The 14,723-nt window shown below is 44.9% G+C and overlaps 1 pseudogene; it reads left to right on the top strand.

The window, feature by feature from the left end:
* Window positions 1-4,774: 4,774 nt before the first annotated feature.
* LOC119459067 (uncharacterized) lies at window positions 4,775-14,392 on the top strand (annotated as a pseudogene).
* The last annotated feature ends 331 nt before the right edge of the window (window positions 14,393-14,723 follow it).

The raw sequence follows: 14,723 nt of genomic DNA, 5'->3' as shown, positions 1-14,723 counted from the left end.
TGATCGTCAACCGCTGACCGAGGCCGGCGAGCGTCTGCGCCCGTGGGCAGAACGAGAGCTGTCGGGCTACGGGCCCGAGCTCTACGACCAGCTGCCCGGCCAGAACGCCGCCGCCGTCAACCCCTGCTGCCAAGCCGCCTGCCTTCCGGGAATCGCCACCCTGCCCGATAATCTACTACTGCTGCCCGAGGCCGGTGAGCGTCTGCGTCCGTGGGCAGAACCTGAGCTGTCGGGCTACGAGCCCGAGTGCCACGATCGGCAGCCCGACCAGAACGCCACCACCGTCGGCTCGTGCTGCCGAGCCGCCTGTCTTCTCCCACCGAGCCAGAGCTGCCACGCTCTGGTAGCCTGTACGACGTTCCGACAGCGACCTTTTGGTGAGACAAACAACGCTTCTATCGTCGTCTCCGCTTCGCCGCATCGAGACTCTAGTGCAAACTCACACCCGCAGCCTGCCCGAACTTGCCCGACATCAGTAAGCGTTCTAGCCACATGTGTGTTGTATTATGAGTTCTTTTTGAGTGTTTATTTTATGGGGTTTTTTTTTCTCGTTCTAGTTACATTAAACGTTTTGTGTGTGCGTTCCACAAACCGCTTTGTCCTTGATTAGGTTCTGGGAGGCTCCGCCTCAGAGAACCGCCAGAAAACATTAAAAAAAAGAACCTGCTCATCCCAGGTAGTGACACACGGTGTCTTTTGAATTTGTACAAGAGCCTCATACTCACAAGATTAGATTACAGCGCCATAGTGTACCATTCCGCTACGCCAAGCGCCCTAAGGATGCTGGATCCTGTACACCATCTAGGCATCCGCCTAGCCACTGGTGCCTTCAGGACAAGTCCTGTGGCAAGCCTGTATGTAGAGGCGGACATGTGGTCGCTTGATATACAACGTTTATCCTTAAGCCTCACCTATTTCCTGAAAGTAAATTCGAACCCGGAACATCCGTCCTTCTCAACCGTAAATGATATGACCAGTTCCAAACTCTTCAATAACCGGCCGACAGCAAGAGAACCCTTCTCACTACGTGTAAGAAAAATTAGTGAAGAAATGGACATCCCACTACTTGAAAATACCCTGATGGCCCCAGCAAAGCCAGTGCCACCGTGGCAGTGGCAACTCATAGAGTGTGATACTTCGTTTGTAGAGGTCACAAAAGATGCTCCAGAAGCACATATCCGGATGCATTTTCTAGAAATCCAGTTAAGTACTCATCCTGCACTCAGTTTTACCCTGACGCTTCCAAGTCACATGCAGGGGTATCTTATGCAGTAGTCGGCCCATCGTTCTCCGAGTCCGATGTACTGCAACCGGTAACAAGCATTTTTACGGTAGAGGCCTATGCACTTTTATCGGCTGTGAAGAGTATAGGCAAATCCAAACTCAAAAGATCAATAATATTTACAGACTCCCTAAGCGTCGTAAAAGCCGTCATGACTCTACATAGACACAAAAACCCTGTACTTATTGAATTGTATTCTGCTCTGTGCAAGGCATACCTGTCTAACCAGCATATTATTTTGTGCTGGTGCCTGGCCATCGAGGCATCGAGGGCAATGTTCTGGCTCATCAAATGACCACATCAACTACATCGCGAGCCCTTAACCCTACCGCTTCTATCCCTGCCACAGATCTCAAGCCCTACTTGAGAAAGAAAATTCGAAGCCACTGGCAGCGCTTGTGGGATGCCGAAACGAACAAGCTCCACTTAGTTAAGCCACAGATATGTCCCTGGCGTCCCGTTACGAAAATTCGAAGAACTAATGTCCTATTCTCTCGTCTGAGTATAGGACATACATTCGGCACCCACAATATTCTTTTGACTGGAAATGACCCGCCAACCTGTGGTAGATGTGGAGAGAGGCTTACCGTTCTCCACGTGCTCGTGGAGTGCAGGGAAGCCGTAAGAGAGAGAAAAAGACACTTTCCTCTAGCGTACCAGTACCGTTTCCCTCTCTACCCCGCTATGTTTCTGGGTGACGAACCTCTCTTTAACACCAAAGCTGTTTTGTATTTTCTGAGCGATGTTGTACTGCATGTTATTTGCCCAATAGTCTCGTAGCGCATCGTCTCCTCAGAGGATGTCGCCGCGATTGCAGTTTTGCATAGCACGCGCCTCCAGGCCCTTACGTGTTCAAAGGGTCTGTCAAGGCAGTACTGCTTTTCAAAAAAAAGACTGTGATATATTTTCGTTTATCGTCATTACCTTGCAATTTGTTCTTTCATGATCATAGTGCACCTCATTAGCCATTGCCATATTGTTATTACATATATTTTTTACGCATTTTACAGCGATTTGTATTTAGGCCCTTTTACAGCCACGACACACCTTTCGCAATTCATTGGTCCATTGTCAGTTCATAACCACTGGCCTGGCTCTCTTTGGCCATACCTGGCCCTTGCGCCATTAAACACCATTCATCATCATCATCCTTGTCTTTCCGCTTTCCGGACCGATACATTTATCATTAATATATGATCAGAGAACCATCCCACAAGTCGAGTCGCTTAAGTACCTGGGTATCACATATGATGAAAAACTTACCTGGTGTTCTCACATAGAAAATACTGAAACGAAAGGGACACGAGCTGTAGGTTTATTACGTAGAATCAGTAACCGGCGTTCTGGTATGCGAAGTGACACATTAATTATGACCTACCGTATGTATGTACGACCGATTCTAGAATTTGGCTGTGTTTTGTTTTCCGGAAGTGCAAAATATAAAATAAGACCACTTCTTCTTTTAGAAAGAGAAGCTCTTCGATTATGCTTAGGTCTGCCTAAATTCGTTGCAAATAACGTGTTATACCAGGAAGCACGATTACCTTCTCTTCACACGAGATTCCGCATGCTTACGGTTCAAACCTACTTCAGGACTTAGGAATCTCCTCTTAGACGTACAGGATATATATATATATATATATATATATATATATATATATATATATTAGTAAACCTAAATTTATTTTTTGAGAACACGTGGCCCCGGTTACATACACCGCAGGTTGTATTTGTGCAGGCACAATGAGCACCTTTAAATGTTCGCATTAGGGAAATCATTCCGTTTGATAGGTCCACATTGTCCCTTAAAATAGAATTTGCGGACATTTTCCCCAATAACGCAAAACTACTGCCACCAACATATTTGAATGCCCTTTTGCAAGACTATTTGGCCCATTTCCCAATAAATGTAATAGCGACTCTTGCTTCCTCGTGTGAAGAGAAGGCAGGCGTGGGAATTTACTCGCCATCCCTCGATTGGTCTTTTTCACTTCGCCTGCCAGATTACACATCAGTTTTTCAGGCCGAACTTCTGGCAATAGTTCTTGCATTGCGAAAGTTACGGCTTAATGTCACAAAAGTTGTTATCGTCACAGATTCTCTTTCTGTATGCAGCGCGCTTAACGGGTCTACAAATTCGACAGCTTTGAACACGTTTTACACATTAGCTCCACCCCACTTAAAGTTAGTTCATTTAGTATGGGTACCAGGCCACCGAGACATCCAACTTAATGAAATAGCTGATTCTTTAGCACGCGCTTCTTTAAAAGGTCCGGCTTATCTGTGCTGCTGGCAACTGCGTATATCACTGCAGCCAGATATAGACAGTTTTCTTTGAGCGAAGACAACAAAGCCTCGCGTTAGCAAATTCTACATATTTTATACATCTAAATTATTCTTGGAACCGAAAGTGGTGTCCTAACCGGCAATTCGAAGTAACATTTACAAGGCTGCGTTGCCGTATTCCACAACTAAATTTTTACTTGCACAGATGTGGTCTGGCGGCATCCCCATTATGCTACCTCTGCAATGAACCAGAATCCATCGATCACTTTTTATTATCGTGTCGGCGTTTTTCTAATCATCGACAACGATGTTTGGAAATCCCACTCCGCAATCTAGGACTACCTTTAAGCACTCGAGTTATACACTCACTTGGAGCCACGGTGTTAGGGTATGGCCACGGGAATGTTTGCCGAGCAATTTATAATTTTCTTTGTGACACAAAAAGATTGTCTTATTAATATTTCCAATCTTTCCATGATTGATTTATTTATTCTTCAATAAATTATAGATTTAGCAAATTAAAAAAGTAATGTCACAAAATCACAATTATATTAGTGTTAATATTATTATCCAAAATTTACATCTATCCTTTACTGTAATTATTAAATTCATATTAATATTCCTCTCTAGGTAAGGCTGAGTAACTTGCTATAGACTACTTAATTCTTTTATTATCGGTTCGTTTCACATCTTCAATTATTTATTTATTTTCCTTTAATCTTTATTACTTATTTATTTCTAAACCAATTTATTTTAAATTTCTATCATAATACCGCCCGGTTCGTGGCCTATCCCCCACAGTGGGTTGGGCCATTGATTGAGGCATCATCATGATCATCATCATGTGATACATGCAGTGCAGTAATGACGCCACAAGGCAAAATGGCAGAGTGCCCAATTTGCGAGCGCATTGAAAGGCTTCAGGTCTTGAAAGAACAAGGCTCATTTTTTATCATCCTTGACTTTCACAAACAGCTCAGCTTTTTGATAGAAAAAACAAAATCTGAGTTAGATTGGAGTTTAGTAAAAGCCCGATTGCCGGTATCGAAAATGAGTGACATCACAAATGCTCGGTGCTATGCTAAACTGAACACGGCAAGAAAATTTGCAGATGATGACTTGACACTGACCATAAACACTGATGGAAGCCCGGTCTTCCAGTCGTCAAAAACGTCTGTGTGGCCTCTTCAATTCATTGTTAATGAACTGCCACCGCATTTGCGCTTCAAGCGCCCAGTACTTGCAGGACTTTGGTTTGGCAAGTCGCATCCGAACATGCAACTCTTCGTCGACAAGTTCATGCAAGAAGTGAACAGCACGAAACCAGTGAGATGGACTTAGCAGAACAACGTGCATATGTCTAGGCCTTTCGTGCTTTGCTGTTCTGTGGATGCGCCTGCAAGGGCAGCTGTGCAAAACATGGTGCCCTTCAATGGCTATTTTGGGTGCTCTTGGTGCCTTATAAGGGGCGAGGATGTGGAAGGTGAGTACTTTGTCACTTTCTTGCACTCTTCTCCAGGACTGAATGTGTGCAAGAAAGTTCTGCATGTTGGAAAAGTCACTCTCTGCAGTGTTTTATACAATTTTCATATTTCTTATTTGCTTTAGGGAGCATGAGATATGTCACAGATGAGCCAGTTGAGGCACGGACTTCAGAACTCCTCAAGAGAGATATGAAGATGGCACTTCATTACAAAGATGTCATCAATGGTGTGAAAGGATCTTCAGCATTGATGAACTTGGAAGGTAACAAAGGGTAATTGTTTCCCTGCCAATTCGCTTAACTGATTGCTTAACTGATACGATGCTACACGGAGCACTTCTGATTGCACTTGAGTCTAATTGGAATCAAATTTCTTGATCGTGATTGCGTTCTTTGTGTAAGCTATAAAAGCCAATCTGTTACATCCGGATTTGGCACATTAAAATGCCCAGCGTTAATTTTGCTATTTGTTTGTGTGTTGTCCAAGGAACATGGTACTGTTTTGACATTCTTGACTGGTGTCAAAAGAGCTGTCCTTCAAACTACATGTGTGAGTAGGCCACAGTGGCTACTTTTATGTTTTAGCAGATAGGCTGATTTCAGCACATGCATTCAGAGCACATGCACCAGGGCTCTTTCAGCACCATGGTTACGGCAATCCTTGACGCCTTCGCAGTGTACTCCAGTTCAAGGCAACATTAAGACGAATGCTGAGAACTATGACATTGGGGACTTTTGCAGTAAGATTTAGTGGGTATTTGGGAGAGTGCAGAGCATTTGCTCTACTCCCCTCCAATGGTAGAATCTTTTTGTTCTCACTTCCTTGACTATTATTCTCGAGGGGTAAGTTTGTCATGCTACATATACAAAATACTTCCTACCATTGTTGCAATTCAGCCTGCTAAGGACTACTGCTATGGGCATGCTTTGTGGCAGCAGTTTCCTAGTGAATGTTATGATTAAATTGAGTTTATTGCAGATACATCTGTTTTCTCACAGGTGCCTAATTACACTTACTGCACTAATTAATGGTAAACTGCACCACCACCCTCAGTTCGCTTGGTTGTGGACCAAAATTCAAGAAGTAGTGAAACAGTTCTGACAAAAAACGCAGCCTTTCATTTACTGAAATCTTTGGCTACCATGAATTTATTGTCTTTATTCTGCGTCATTGCTCCCAAATCTATCAAGCAACTCCTTTGAGTTGGACCCAAAAATTGGCTTCCTTGCATTCGGGCTGTAGGGGCGTGCAATCTTAAGACTGTACAGCACCAGTAGTGGTTCACAATTCACCTGGTTTGCTGATGCCACTCCACAGCCTCAACCTATTTTTTACACTGTATAGAAGTGCATGCTGCATGGATGTCACATCAAGTAAAGGCCACTAGCCAAAGCGCTGCACACCAAATCTACATTGGCATCCGAGACCTCTTACAACTGACGCATATGACGTAACTGATGGCTATAAAAAGCTATTTAAAAAGATACATGGCTTTGGTGAGGACACTTCGGGCATCAACAGCCATGTAGAAAAAGAATATATTTCTCATCCTCACTAAATTACACTGTTTTGTGTGATTTCACAAACAAATTACAGTTAATAAAGGAGAGCCCGAAGCCCGTGAAGTAGTGAACAGGGTGGAGAAAGGAAGGAGGCATTCCTCGGTAGTTGGCATGAATTACAAGTCGCTGGAAAAGTGGTAGTTGCATGTGTAGGGACGCTTGCTTGTAATTTTAGAGTATTTATGCTTAGGCTGAGGATGTAAAAGTTAGCAAAAGTAGGATATGTTGCTGGCACTATCTTTAGCTAATTATCAGCTGTCATTGACACATGCATATTTGTCGTTGGCCTCTAAATATGGCAAAATGAAATGGTGTAACAAATGTTTACATTAGGTGTCTGCGTTGCTTAGTTTTGCTTTTACAAAAAGTATGTTCTCTGGTGCAGTTCCATGTTTTTGTGGGTTTTATGCGAGTGAAAAAAGTCTAATGTGTTGCTCATATTGTTAGGTAAGCAGTTGCGTTATGTAATTGTGAAAATTGCATTACGAGGAAACAGCACAAAAACAGAGACAAGAAAGATGGACAGGCTAAGTGGTGTCCGTTTCTTCGCACTGTTTCCCCTTAATGAAGCCAAACAACAAGCTCAAGTTCAGACCCTTTCAGAATATTGCATGTTAGTCATCTTGTCACTGGTGTGCCCTATGACAGTGTTGAAATTTCTCTTTTGTAGCGTTAGCTACACTGGCCTAGCCAAGCCCGTTTCGTGCGGCACATCAAGAGCCGTGCTGCGCATGCGCAAGGATCAGTGATGTCACACGGCTCGCGCACCGGAGCCACCGGAGCCGGCACCTCTCGCGCACTCCGCCGCCGCCGCGCGCGACTCACCGCCGCCGGTCTGCGCATTCCAGAGGAGTGACATCGTAGCCGTGGTAGACGCACTGGCGACGGCGCGCGCTCGCTGCGCAGTCGCCGTCTGACACTGCGCTGGAGCCGCTGCGCTTCTGACTGGCGTTTGCCAGTGTGGTATAGCCATGGAGAAGGAGAGCGCAAATGCTGCTCAACAGCGCAGAAGAACGGAGCCGAGAAGAACTCCAAATACTGTGTTGGGGCCATAGAGACGGCAGCGTGTTACTTCACTGATCACCGAGCCGTCTTTGTGGCAATAGAGAAGCAACGTGACATTGAGCAAAAATAAATATACATGTGCCACATAATACGTATACCGCGTGTGTGTCATTGGAGCAGCAGTAAGCATGACAATCAAGCTAATCCTTGACAATATAGACAACCAGGAAAGCTAAGAATAATCAGCTGAACCTTTGCTAACGCTACGTATATCCTGGCATAGCCGAGCTAAGCCACTGCAACTTTTTTACATTTCTTTTTGTCATTGTTTAGTATGCTTTCAATTGCATTATTTTGGTAATATTCTTGATTATGTGCCCTTCAAGAGTGCAAAGTGTTCTTGCGCTGTTATGTACAGTGCCTTCTGGACCAGACAAGCTGCTTATGGCTGCTTTTAGTCAAGTGTGTGTTTCTAGCTTATACTGGAAACATAACATTGCAGTTGAACTAGAGAGCACCTCGGTGGCATGAGCGCTGCGTAGTGCTCCTAATTTTAGAATATTTTGGACTATTTTCAATTTCATAGCAAAATGAAAAGTTTTCCTGCTAAAGATGACAACAGATAGAGGGGAAAACAGCACTCTTCCCTTCCTGACTATTATCCGTTGTGGTGTGAATTCACAGCGAATAGGAAAAATCGTACTCAAACTTCAATGTTTTAACTGCTTCAAATGGTGCTGCTTCACATTAAATCGAAACCAACCTGGCCAACTTTCACCATTTTAACAAGTGCTTGTATTTATGATAGCAGTTGGTTGGTTGGTTGGATGAATGCAATACCTGCAAGTAATTTTCTGAGCTTTTATTTTCTTGTTTTTGGCACAATATGCTATTTAAACACTACTGTGAACTGTGTTGACTCACACAAAGCATGCTTTCATTCTAGGTTTTGATTTCATGAATGGTCAGAGTTTGGAGTACATGCATTGTGTACTTCAAGGTGTCGCCAAACAACTGACTGAGAAGATCTTTTCATCTACGAACTGCAACCAGCACTTCTATGTTGGTAATCTAGCAATTTGAAGCTATATGCAGTTTATTTCGGTGTTGCTTGATCATTCACATGTCATTTAGATATCTTGCCACATAGCTTAAAGTGTTGAATGACTTGCTATTTTGAGGATAGCAGAATAGCAGTCCTCAAAATTGCAATGTTTGTCCAGTATAGAACGCAGAAAGCTGACTGCAACAACAGTCACCACTTATATACTCAGGTTGAGGTCCCAGTTAGACATCAAGGGCGGTATTCTGTAAGAGTCTACATAATGGACTGTTCATTTCGGCTGTCGCTGATTGGCTGCTGCTTCATGTGCAGGAAGGAGACTGGCTGGCACCCTCCTGCGCGTCAAGCAGCAGCCAATCAGTGACAGCCGAAATGGACAGTCCATTAAGTAGACTCATACAGAATACCGCCCCAGCACATCCTTCTGTATGTAATGATAAAAAAATACTGTTCATGCACTTAAGGGGATAAAATATTGATTTTCTAGGGGTTCCTTTGCTGTGGCAAAGTGAAGCGTATAATCTCGAAGGTACATAAGCACATGGTGACTTTTTAAAAATTTATGTGAAAGTATTTTAGACAATCGCATCTTTTTCACGGCACGATGGCACATGTGCCCTGCCCTAGCAAATTAATCGCAAAACGTTTCGGAAGGGATGTGCGCGCAGCTGCGTAGTCTGATATCGGGGAAAGTCCCTCCCCCCAAAAAAGATGTGTGCACAGATGCACACTGCAAGAACTCGTGCCGTATACCGCGTTGCAACTCCACTGGTATATTGCTCTACGTCAATGCTGTGCCGAAAATGTGCTTAGCATAAGACTGCAACTCTACTTAAAAAAACGGCCAGGGGCTCGTCCGAACTGCACCGTGAACCATGTAGTTGCCACCTTGCCTTGATGACTAGCAAATTTATTGATAAACCCCTGCGTTACACTTGGGACACTTCCACTCTTCTTGCAGCATCGGCTCTCCTTTGCTGGTCGTGGCACTGCGTGCCTGACATCACATACTCGTTTAAGGTGCGGTAAGACTGGGTCGAGAAGGGATTGACAAGGCACTGCGACGCCAGCGATTGGCGAACTATTCAGCACAGCGTGTGGCTCAGATATTTTATCATAATAGGCCGACAGTGACCGCAAGCGACAGGCGCGAGTTGTCATAGAATGACTGGCCTTCTTGTCGGCGGCACCGACAAAGTCAGTGTGTCGACCATGATCACTCGACCGAACCCTTCACGATTGGCCATTGAACTGACAATGTGATATCTGCAGTATATATATAGTTATAATGGAGCTCAAAATTAGTCGAAACATGCCTTCGAACTTGGAATGCACAAGCTTCAGTTCTGTCAAGGTGTGCATAAGAAGTTTGAGCCAATGTTGATCCTGACCTGACCCGTCCTTCTCTTTGTTGTCTTACTTGTTTTGGTGTCGCACCATATGCCCTTGCAACAAAATTATTTGACTGCCAACTAGCCCAATCTGCCACCTTTCTGTTGAATGGAACTTAGTTGAGTAAATTTACTTCACCGTCACAGCTACTATTCACAACGCAGAGCAATGTCAGAGCTGCATTCAATTACTTGTGCATTACCACCCTTTACGGCAGAATTAGATGTTGGGCTAGTAGGATTTCCACTAGTTTTCCCACTTACTTTTCCTGTGCTAGAACGACATTTCCACCATTTACATGTGTGCGATGTGTTAGAAATGCAACGCAATGAGCCATTGTAATAGTCATGTAAATGCCATGATTGCAGGTACTGTCAACTGTAACTGTGAAACGATTGCTTTTTACTGAAGCACACTTTGTGGCTGCATAACTTGTGACATGCATTCACATGAAGTGAATGCAAGTTGCATGAGGTGTATGCATGATGTTTAGTCACATATGTAGTTGCAAGCATAAAGACGGCAATGTGTTGCTTGTTTTTCTTGAGACATAGTGTGTTCTAAATATTTTTTTATTATATGTGACTAACTCTACATTATTTCTGTTTGCAGGTGCACTTTCAATTGCTGCGAGGATATAGTCACCTCTGCTTGCCATAAAGCCCCCACACTGCGTGACCAGGCTGCCGCGCCCGCTCAAAGATCGCGGCCACTGGAAGGCATCAGAATGGAGGCACTGGATATTGTTTTATGCACTCCCTTGCTTTGATCCTGTACCCCGAGTATTGGAAGCACCTGTCTCGGCTCTCAGAAGGCATCCACATCCTCCTTCAGGAAGAATTGGATGCCCGTGACATTGACAGAGGAGGCAGTTTTCATTTAGCATGTAATTAGTAATTACTGCGTTGAATTCCGAAGCACTGCAATTTTATAGTGTGCCTATGTGCTTAGATATACAGTTAAACCTGGATGTAACGAAATTGAAGAAAGTCCACAGCATTTCGTTATATACAGGGTTTCGTTACATGCAGTTTCACGTCAAAGACCGGCAATTAGCATGCAAAAACAACACCAAAATGAGGCTGATATCACTTGATGACTGATATATTGATGACATCAAGCGGCGCTCCAAAGAAGCTAAATAATGCAATGCGGCTTCATCATCGTGCGCGCCGATGGAACGACGCAAGAGGTCCAACGCGTCCATCACCTCTCTCGCGGCAGGCACGGCAGACAGCGGATCTGCCTCTGATGCACCTTCCTTATGCGATCTTGCATGGTTTCAACAAGCGCCGCATCTTACATTTCTTCAGTACATACAGCGCCATTGTCAGCATACAAAAATACGTCAAGTTCAACGTCGTGAGCACACCACCATTCGCACGTAGCGCATCCCACACTTTGGTGACATCAGGTGGGTTTTCGGGCTCGTCTCTGTCGTCGCGGAATCCAGCTTGAACTACCTTTATTTGGGCCTTGGTGAAGCAATTTGACACCGTCTACGCTCCAACTTCCTGCCACGATGCAGCAAGCATCTTGATCGCTTGGTATATGTTTATCTTCGTTTGCCGTTCAAAACGGATGTTCAGAATAATTTTATCCATCACACGAAGGCGGTAGGAGCATTTGAAGCTGTTGATAATTCCTTTGTCCAAAGGCTGTATCAAGGATGTGCAATTGAGAGGAAAAAATATCAACTCGATGTGTGACAGCTGAAGGCCTTCGACGTGATGCGCGGAGCAGTTGTCGAGCAGCAAGCAGATTTGCCGGCCTTGATGCTTGATGTCTTCGATAAACCCTTTCAACCAGTCGGAAAAGATCGCCCGCGACATCCACACTTTTGAAACGGCCACATATTTAACTGGCATTCGCTTCGTTCCCTTGAAGCATCTAGGCTGGGAACTTTTCCCGATAACTAACGGATTCGTTTGTCACTGCCATCGCTGCAGGCGCAAAGCAAAACCATCACGCGGAGTTTGCTTTGCTTGCCCCCGCGGCAGTCTTCTTCTTTAAGTGCCAGCGTACGATTGGTCAAAATGTTATAAAACAGCCGTCTCATCAGCGTTATAGACGTCAGCCGCATCACAGTGGCTGAAAACGCCAGGCAGCTTCTCGGCCACCCACGATGCAGAAGCATTGCTGTGGGCAGAGGCAGACTCGCCGCTAATTATTTTCCCGACGACATTTCGGCTCTTAAATCCTTGCAACCAGCCGTTGCTTGCTTTGAAGTCCTCGTGGCCCAGGATGCATGCAAAATTCTTCGCTTTTTGCTGCAAGATCGCGCCACTTATGAGCACGTTTCGAGTCAGTGTGTCCAAAAACCACATAAACACGGCTTTGTCCATTTCGGCGTAAGTCGACAACTTCATCCTTTTTTTCTTTGAACTGGTATCCGACTCCACTGCACTGCGAATGCTATCTTTCGCATTCAAGATAGTCGACAGGGTGCTGGCTGGTATGTTGAAACAGCGGTGACATGCTTCCTCTCGCTCTCGGCAACCGCAATCACAATTAAAAGGTTGTCCTCGAAAGACAAAACTTTGCGCTTCCTCGCCGAACTCATTGTCGAAGTGAACAAACACCGTGAGAAATGTGCGACACACTGCTGAAGTTAACACTCGCGTCGCGTCCGCTCTCACGTTCACAAACCTGCCACTGTGCCATCATACTAGAGTGTACTATATTGGGGGAGTGGGTCCTACGAGGGCTCTGGGCTGAGACATTTTTTATTGAAAACCCAGGTGGCGCCACTGTCGCTTTCTCCCGAATGAGCGGCCCTGCTCGCCGGCCAGACTCTTGTCACGTCAGAGACCTTACCACAGCTGCATGGAGCTTTGACAGGCGGATACTCGGTGGCGGTAACACTGAGAGTATTCCCCACCGACCTATTGTAAATCAAATGGAAAAAGATCGGTGGAAAGAACGCAAACCATGCAACAATGACGGTGCGTCGAACAGACAACAGCTACTCAGCCCGCGAGCTCGCCTCAGCCAATGAGCGCAGCCGAAACAGCCAGAGCCAACGTTTATTGGCCGGAGATTCAGTAAGGCGATGGCAGCGCCTCCGCATTTTCCGCGTTTTTTGCTTCACCCACGGCGCTTGCTAAGGCGTCAGCTGGAACCACTCACCCCCTTTGTAGTACACTCTACACCATACAATGAAAAACCGACTTCGGTGCCACGCCAATACGCTTAAGCCTAAAAAAACACTGAAACGCAAGAAGGCACGGTGTGACACCAGCGGTAGAGATACTGGTGTCACGATGCATAAGCGAAAAATGCAGAGGCTCTCCGCTTGTCGCAAAGCGGCCCTAAGGGAGCTAGCGACTTTCGTTATCATAATCATCGCGGCAGACTGACTTGATTGCTCTGGCTCGCGGCGATCGCATGTATTCCTCTTGCGATCGGCGGCTTGCCTTATTCATCAATTACAAACTTCACGCTTTATTTGCCCAAATTTTCGGCAGAGCTACTGCTCACGATCATAAATGATGAGCGTCGAAAGTTTGTTACATCAAGGTCAATTGCCACAATGCCTTCGTTACGTCGAGGTCAGAAATACATGGGCGGTAGGAAAATACAAGGGTAGCGTTGGGAAATGAAAAAAAAAGTTAGGTAAATCCAGGAATTCGTTACGTAGAGGTTGGGTACATCCAGGCTTAACTGTTTATGCATAATAAACACCCCTGGGTGGTCACAATTAATCTAGAGTGTCCAACATTTGGTATTCCTCATAGCCTACAGTGCTGCTCGTGGATGTGAAAACCTTCAAATTAGAAATTATGTTGTGCAATGTTAACAGAGCTTATATTACTGAAATAATTTTTGCAATGTTAAAGTTCTTTTGAAGTACTGCTAAACACTTGCAACATCTTAAGGCAATACTTTCTTTTTCGGAGGCCCTCTTGAGCAATTTTGTTTGCCGCTGCGAGACGTTATACGGCACAGCATTCATGACGTTCAATGTCCACGCCCTGCAACACTTGGCAAACTGTACTCGCTTACTTGGACCACTTTAGGCACATTCAGCGTTTGTGTTCTAGGGGGGGAATGGCAGCATTTTGCGCCTAGTGTCAGCTGCAAACGGGCTGCCATGGCAGATAACTGAACGAGTCATCATGGTGCAAAAGCTGAATCAGCTGATAGAAAGTGCCCTGTTGTCTCCTTTAGAAAGAAAGTTCTGCAGTGATTTCATTGGTTACCCACCCATAAAATGCATTGAATGTTTGCAATTTGACTTTGTTTGGGAGGGGAAAAGATGGAGCCCTCAGTGCTGATGAACAGGACAAACTTCACCATTCCTGTGGGATATCCATAACAAGGGCTGTGGAATATGAGCGTTTTGTGATGAACAAACAAGTCTTTCACAGCACTGCTTACCAAAGGGCATCTAAGTCGGACACAAGGTTCATCAGAACAAACAGCAGCTGCTACAAATGAATCGAAAAGGTACTCTTTGTGAAAGAGGCAGACATTTCTGCTCTCTTCTGCAGGCCACTAATTATTGCTGATACAACTGCAGTGCCTCCTCACATTAAGGAATGCTTCTTATGACCAGACAGTGATTTAGATTTATTTTTTCCAGAGGAGGTGGCTGACACCTGTAGGTACATAAATTGTAACAAATGAAAGAAAAAACATTCATTGTG

This window comes from Dermacentor silvarum, chromosome 7 (genome assembly GCF_013339745.2).
Source record: "Dermacentor silvarum isolate Dsil-2018 chromosome 7, BIME_Dsil_1.4, whole genome shotgun sequence".
NCBI classification, from domain to species: Eukaryota; Metazoa; Arthropoda; class Arachnida; order Ixodida; family Ixodidae; genus Dermacentor; species Dermacentor silvarum.
This window is presented reverse-complemented; position numbering and strand designations above follow the sequence as displayed.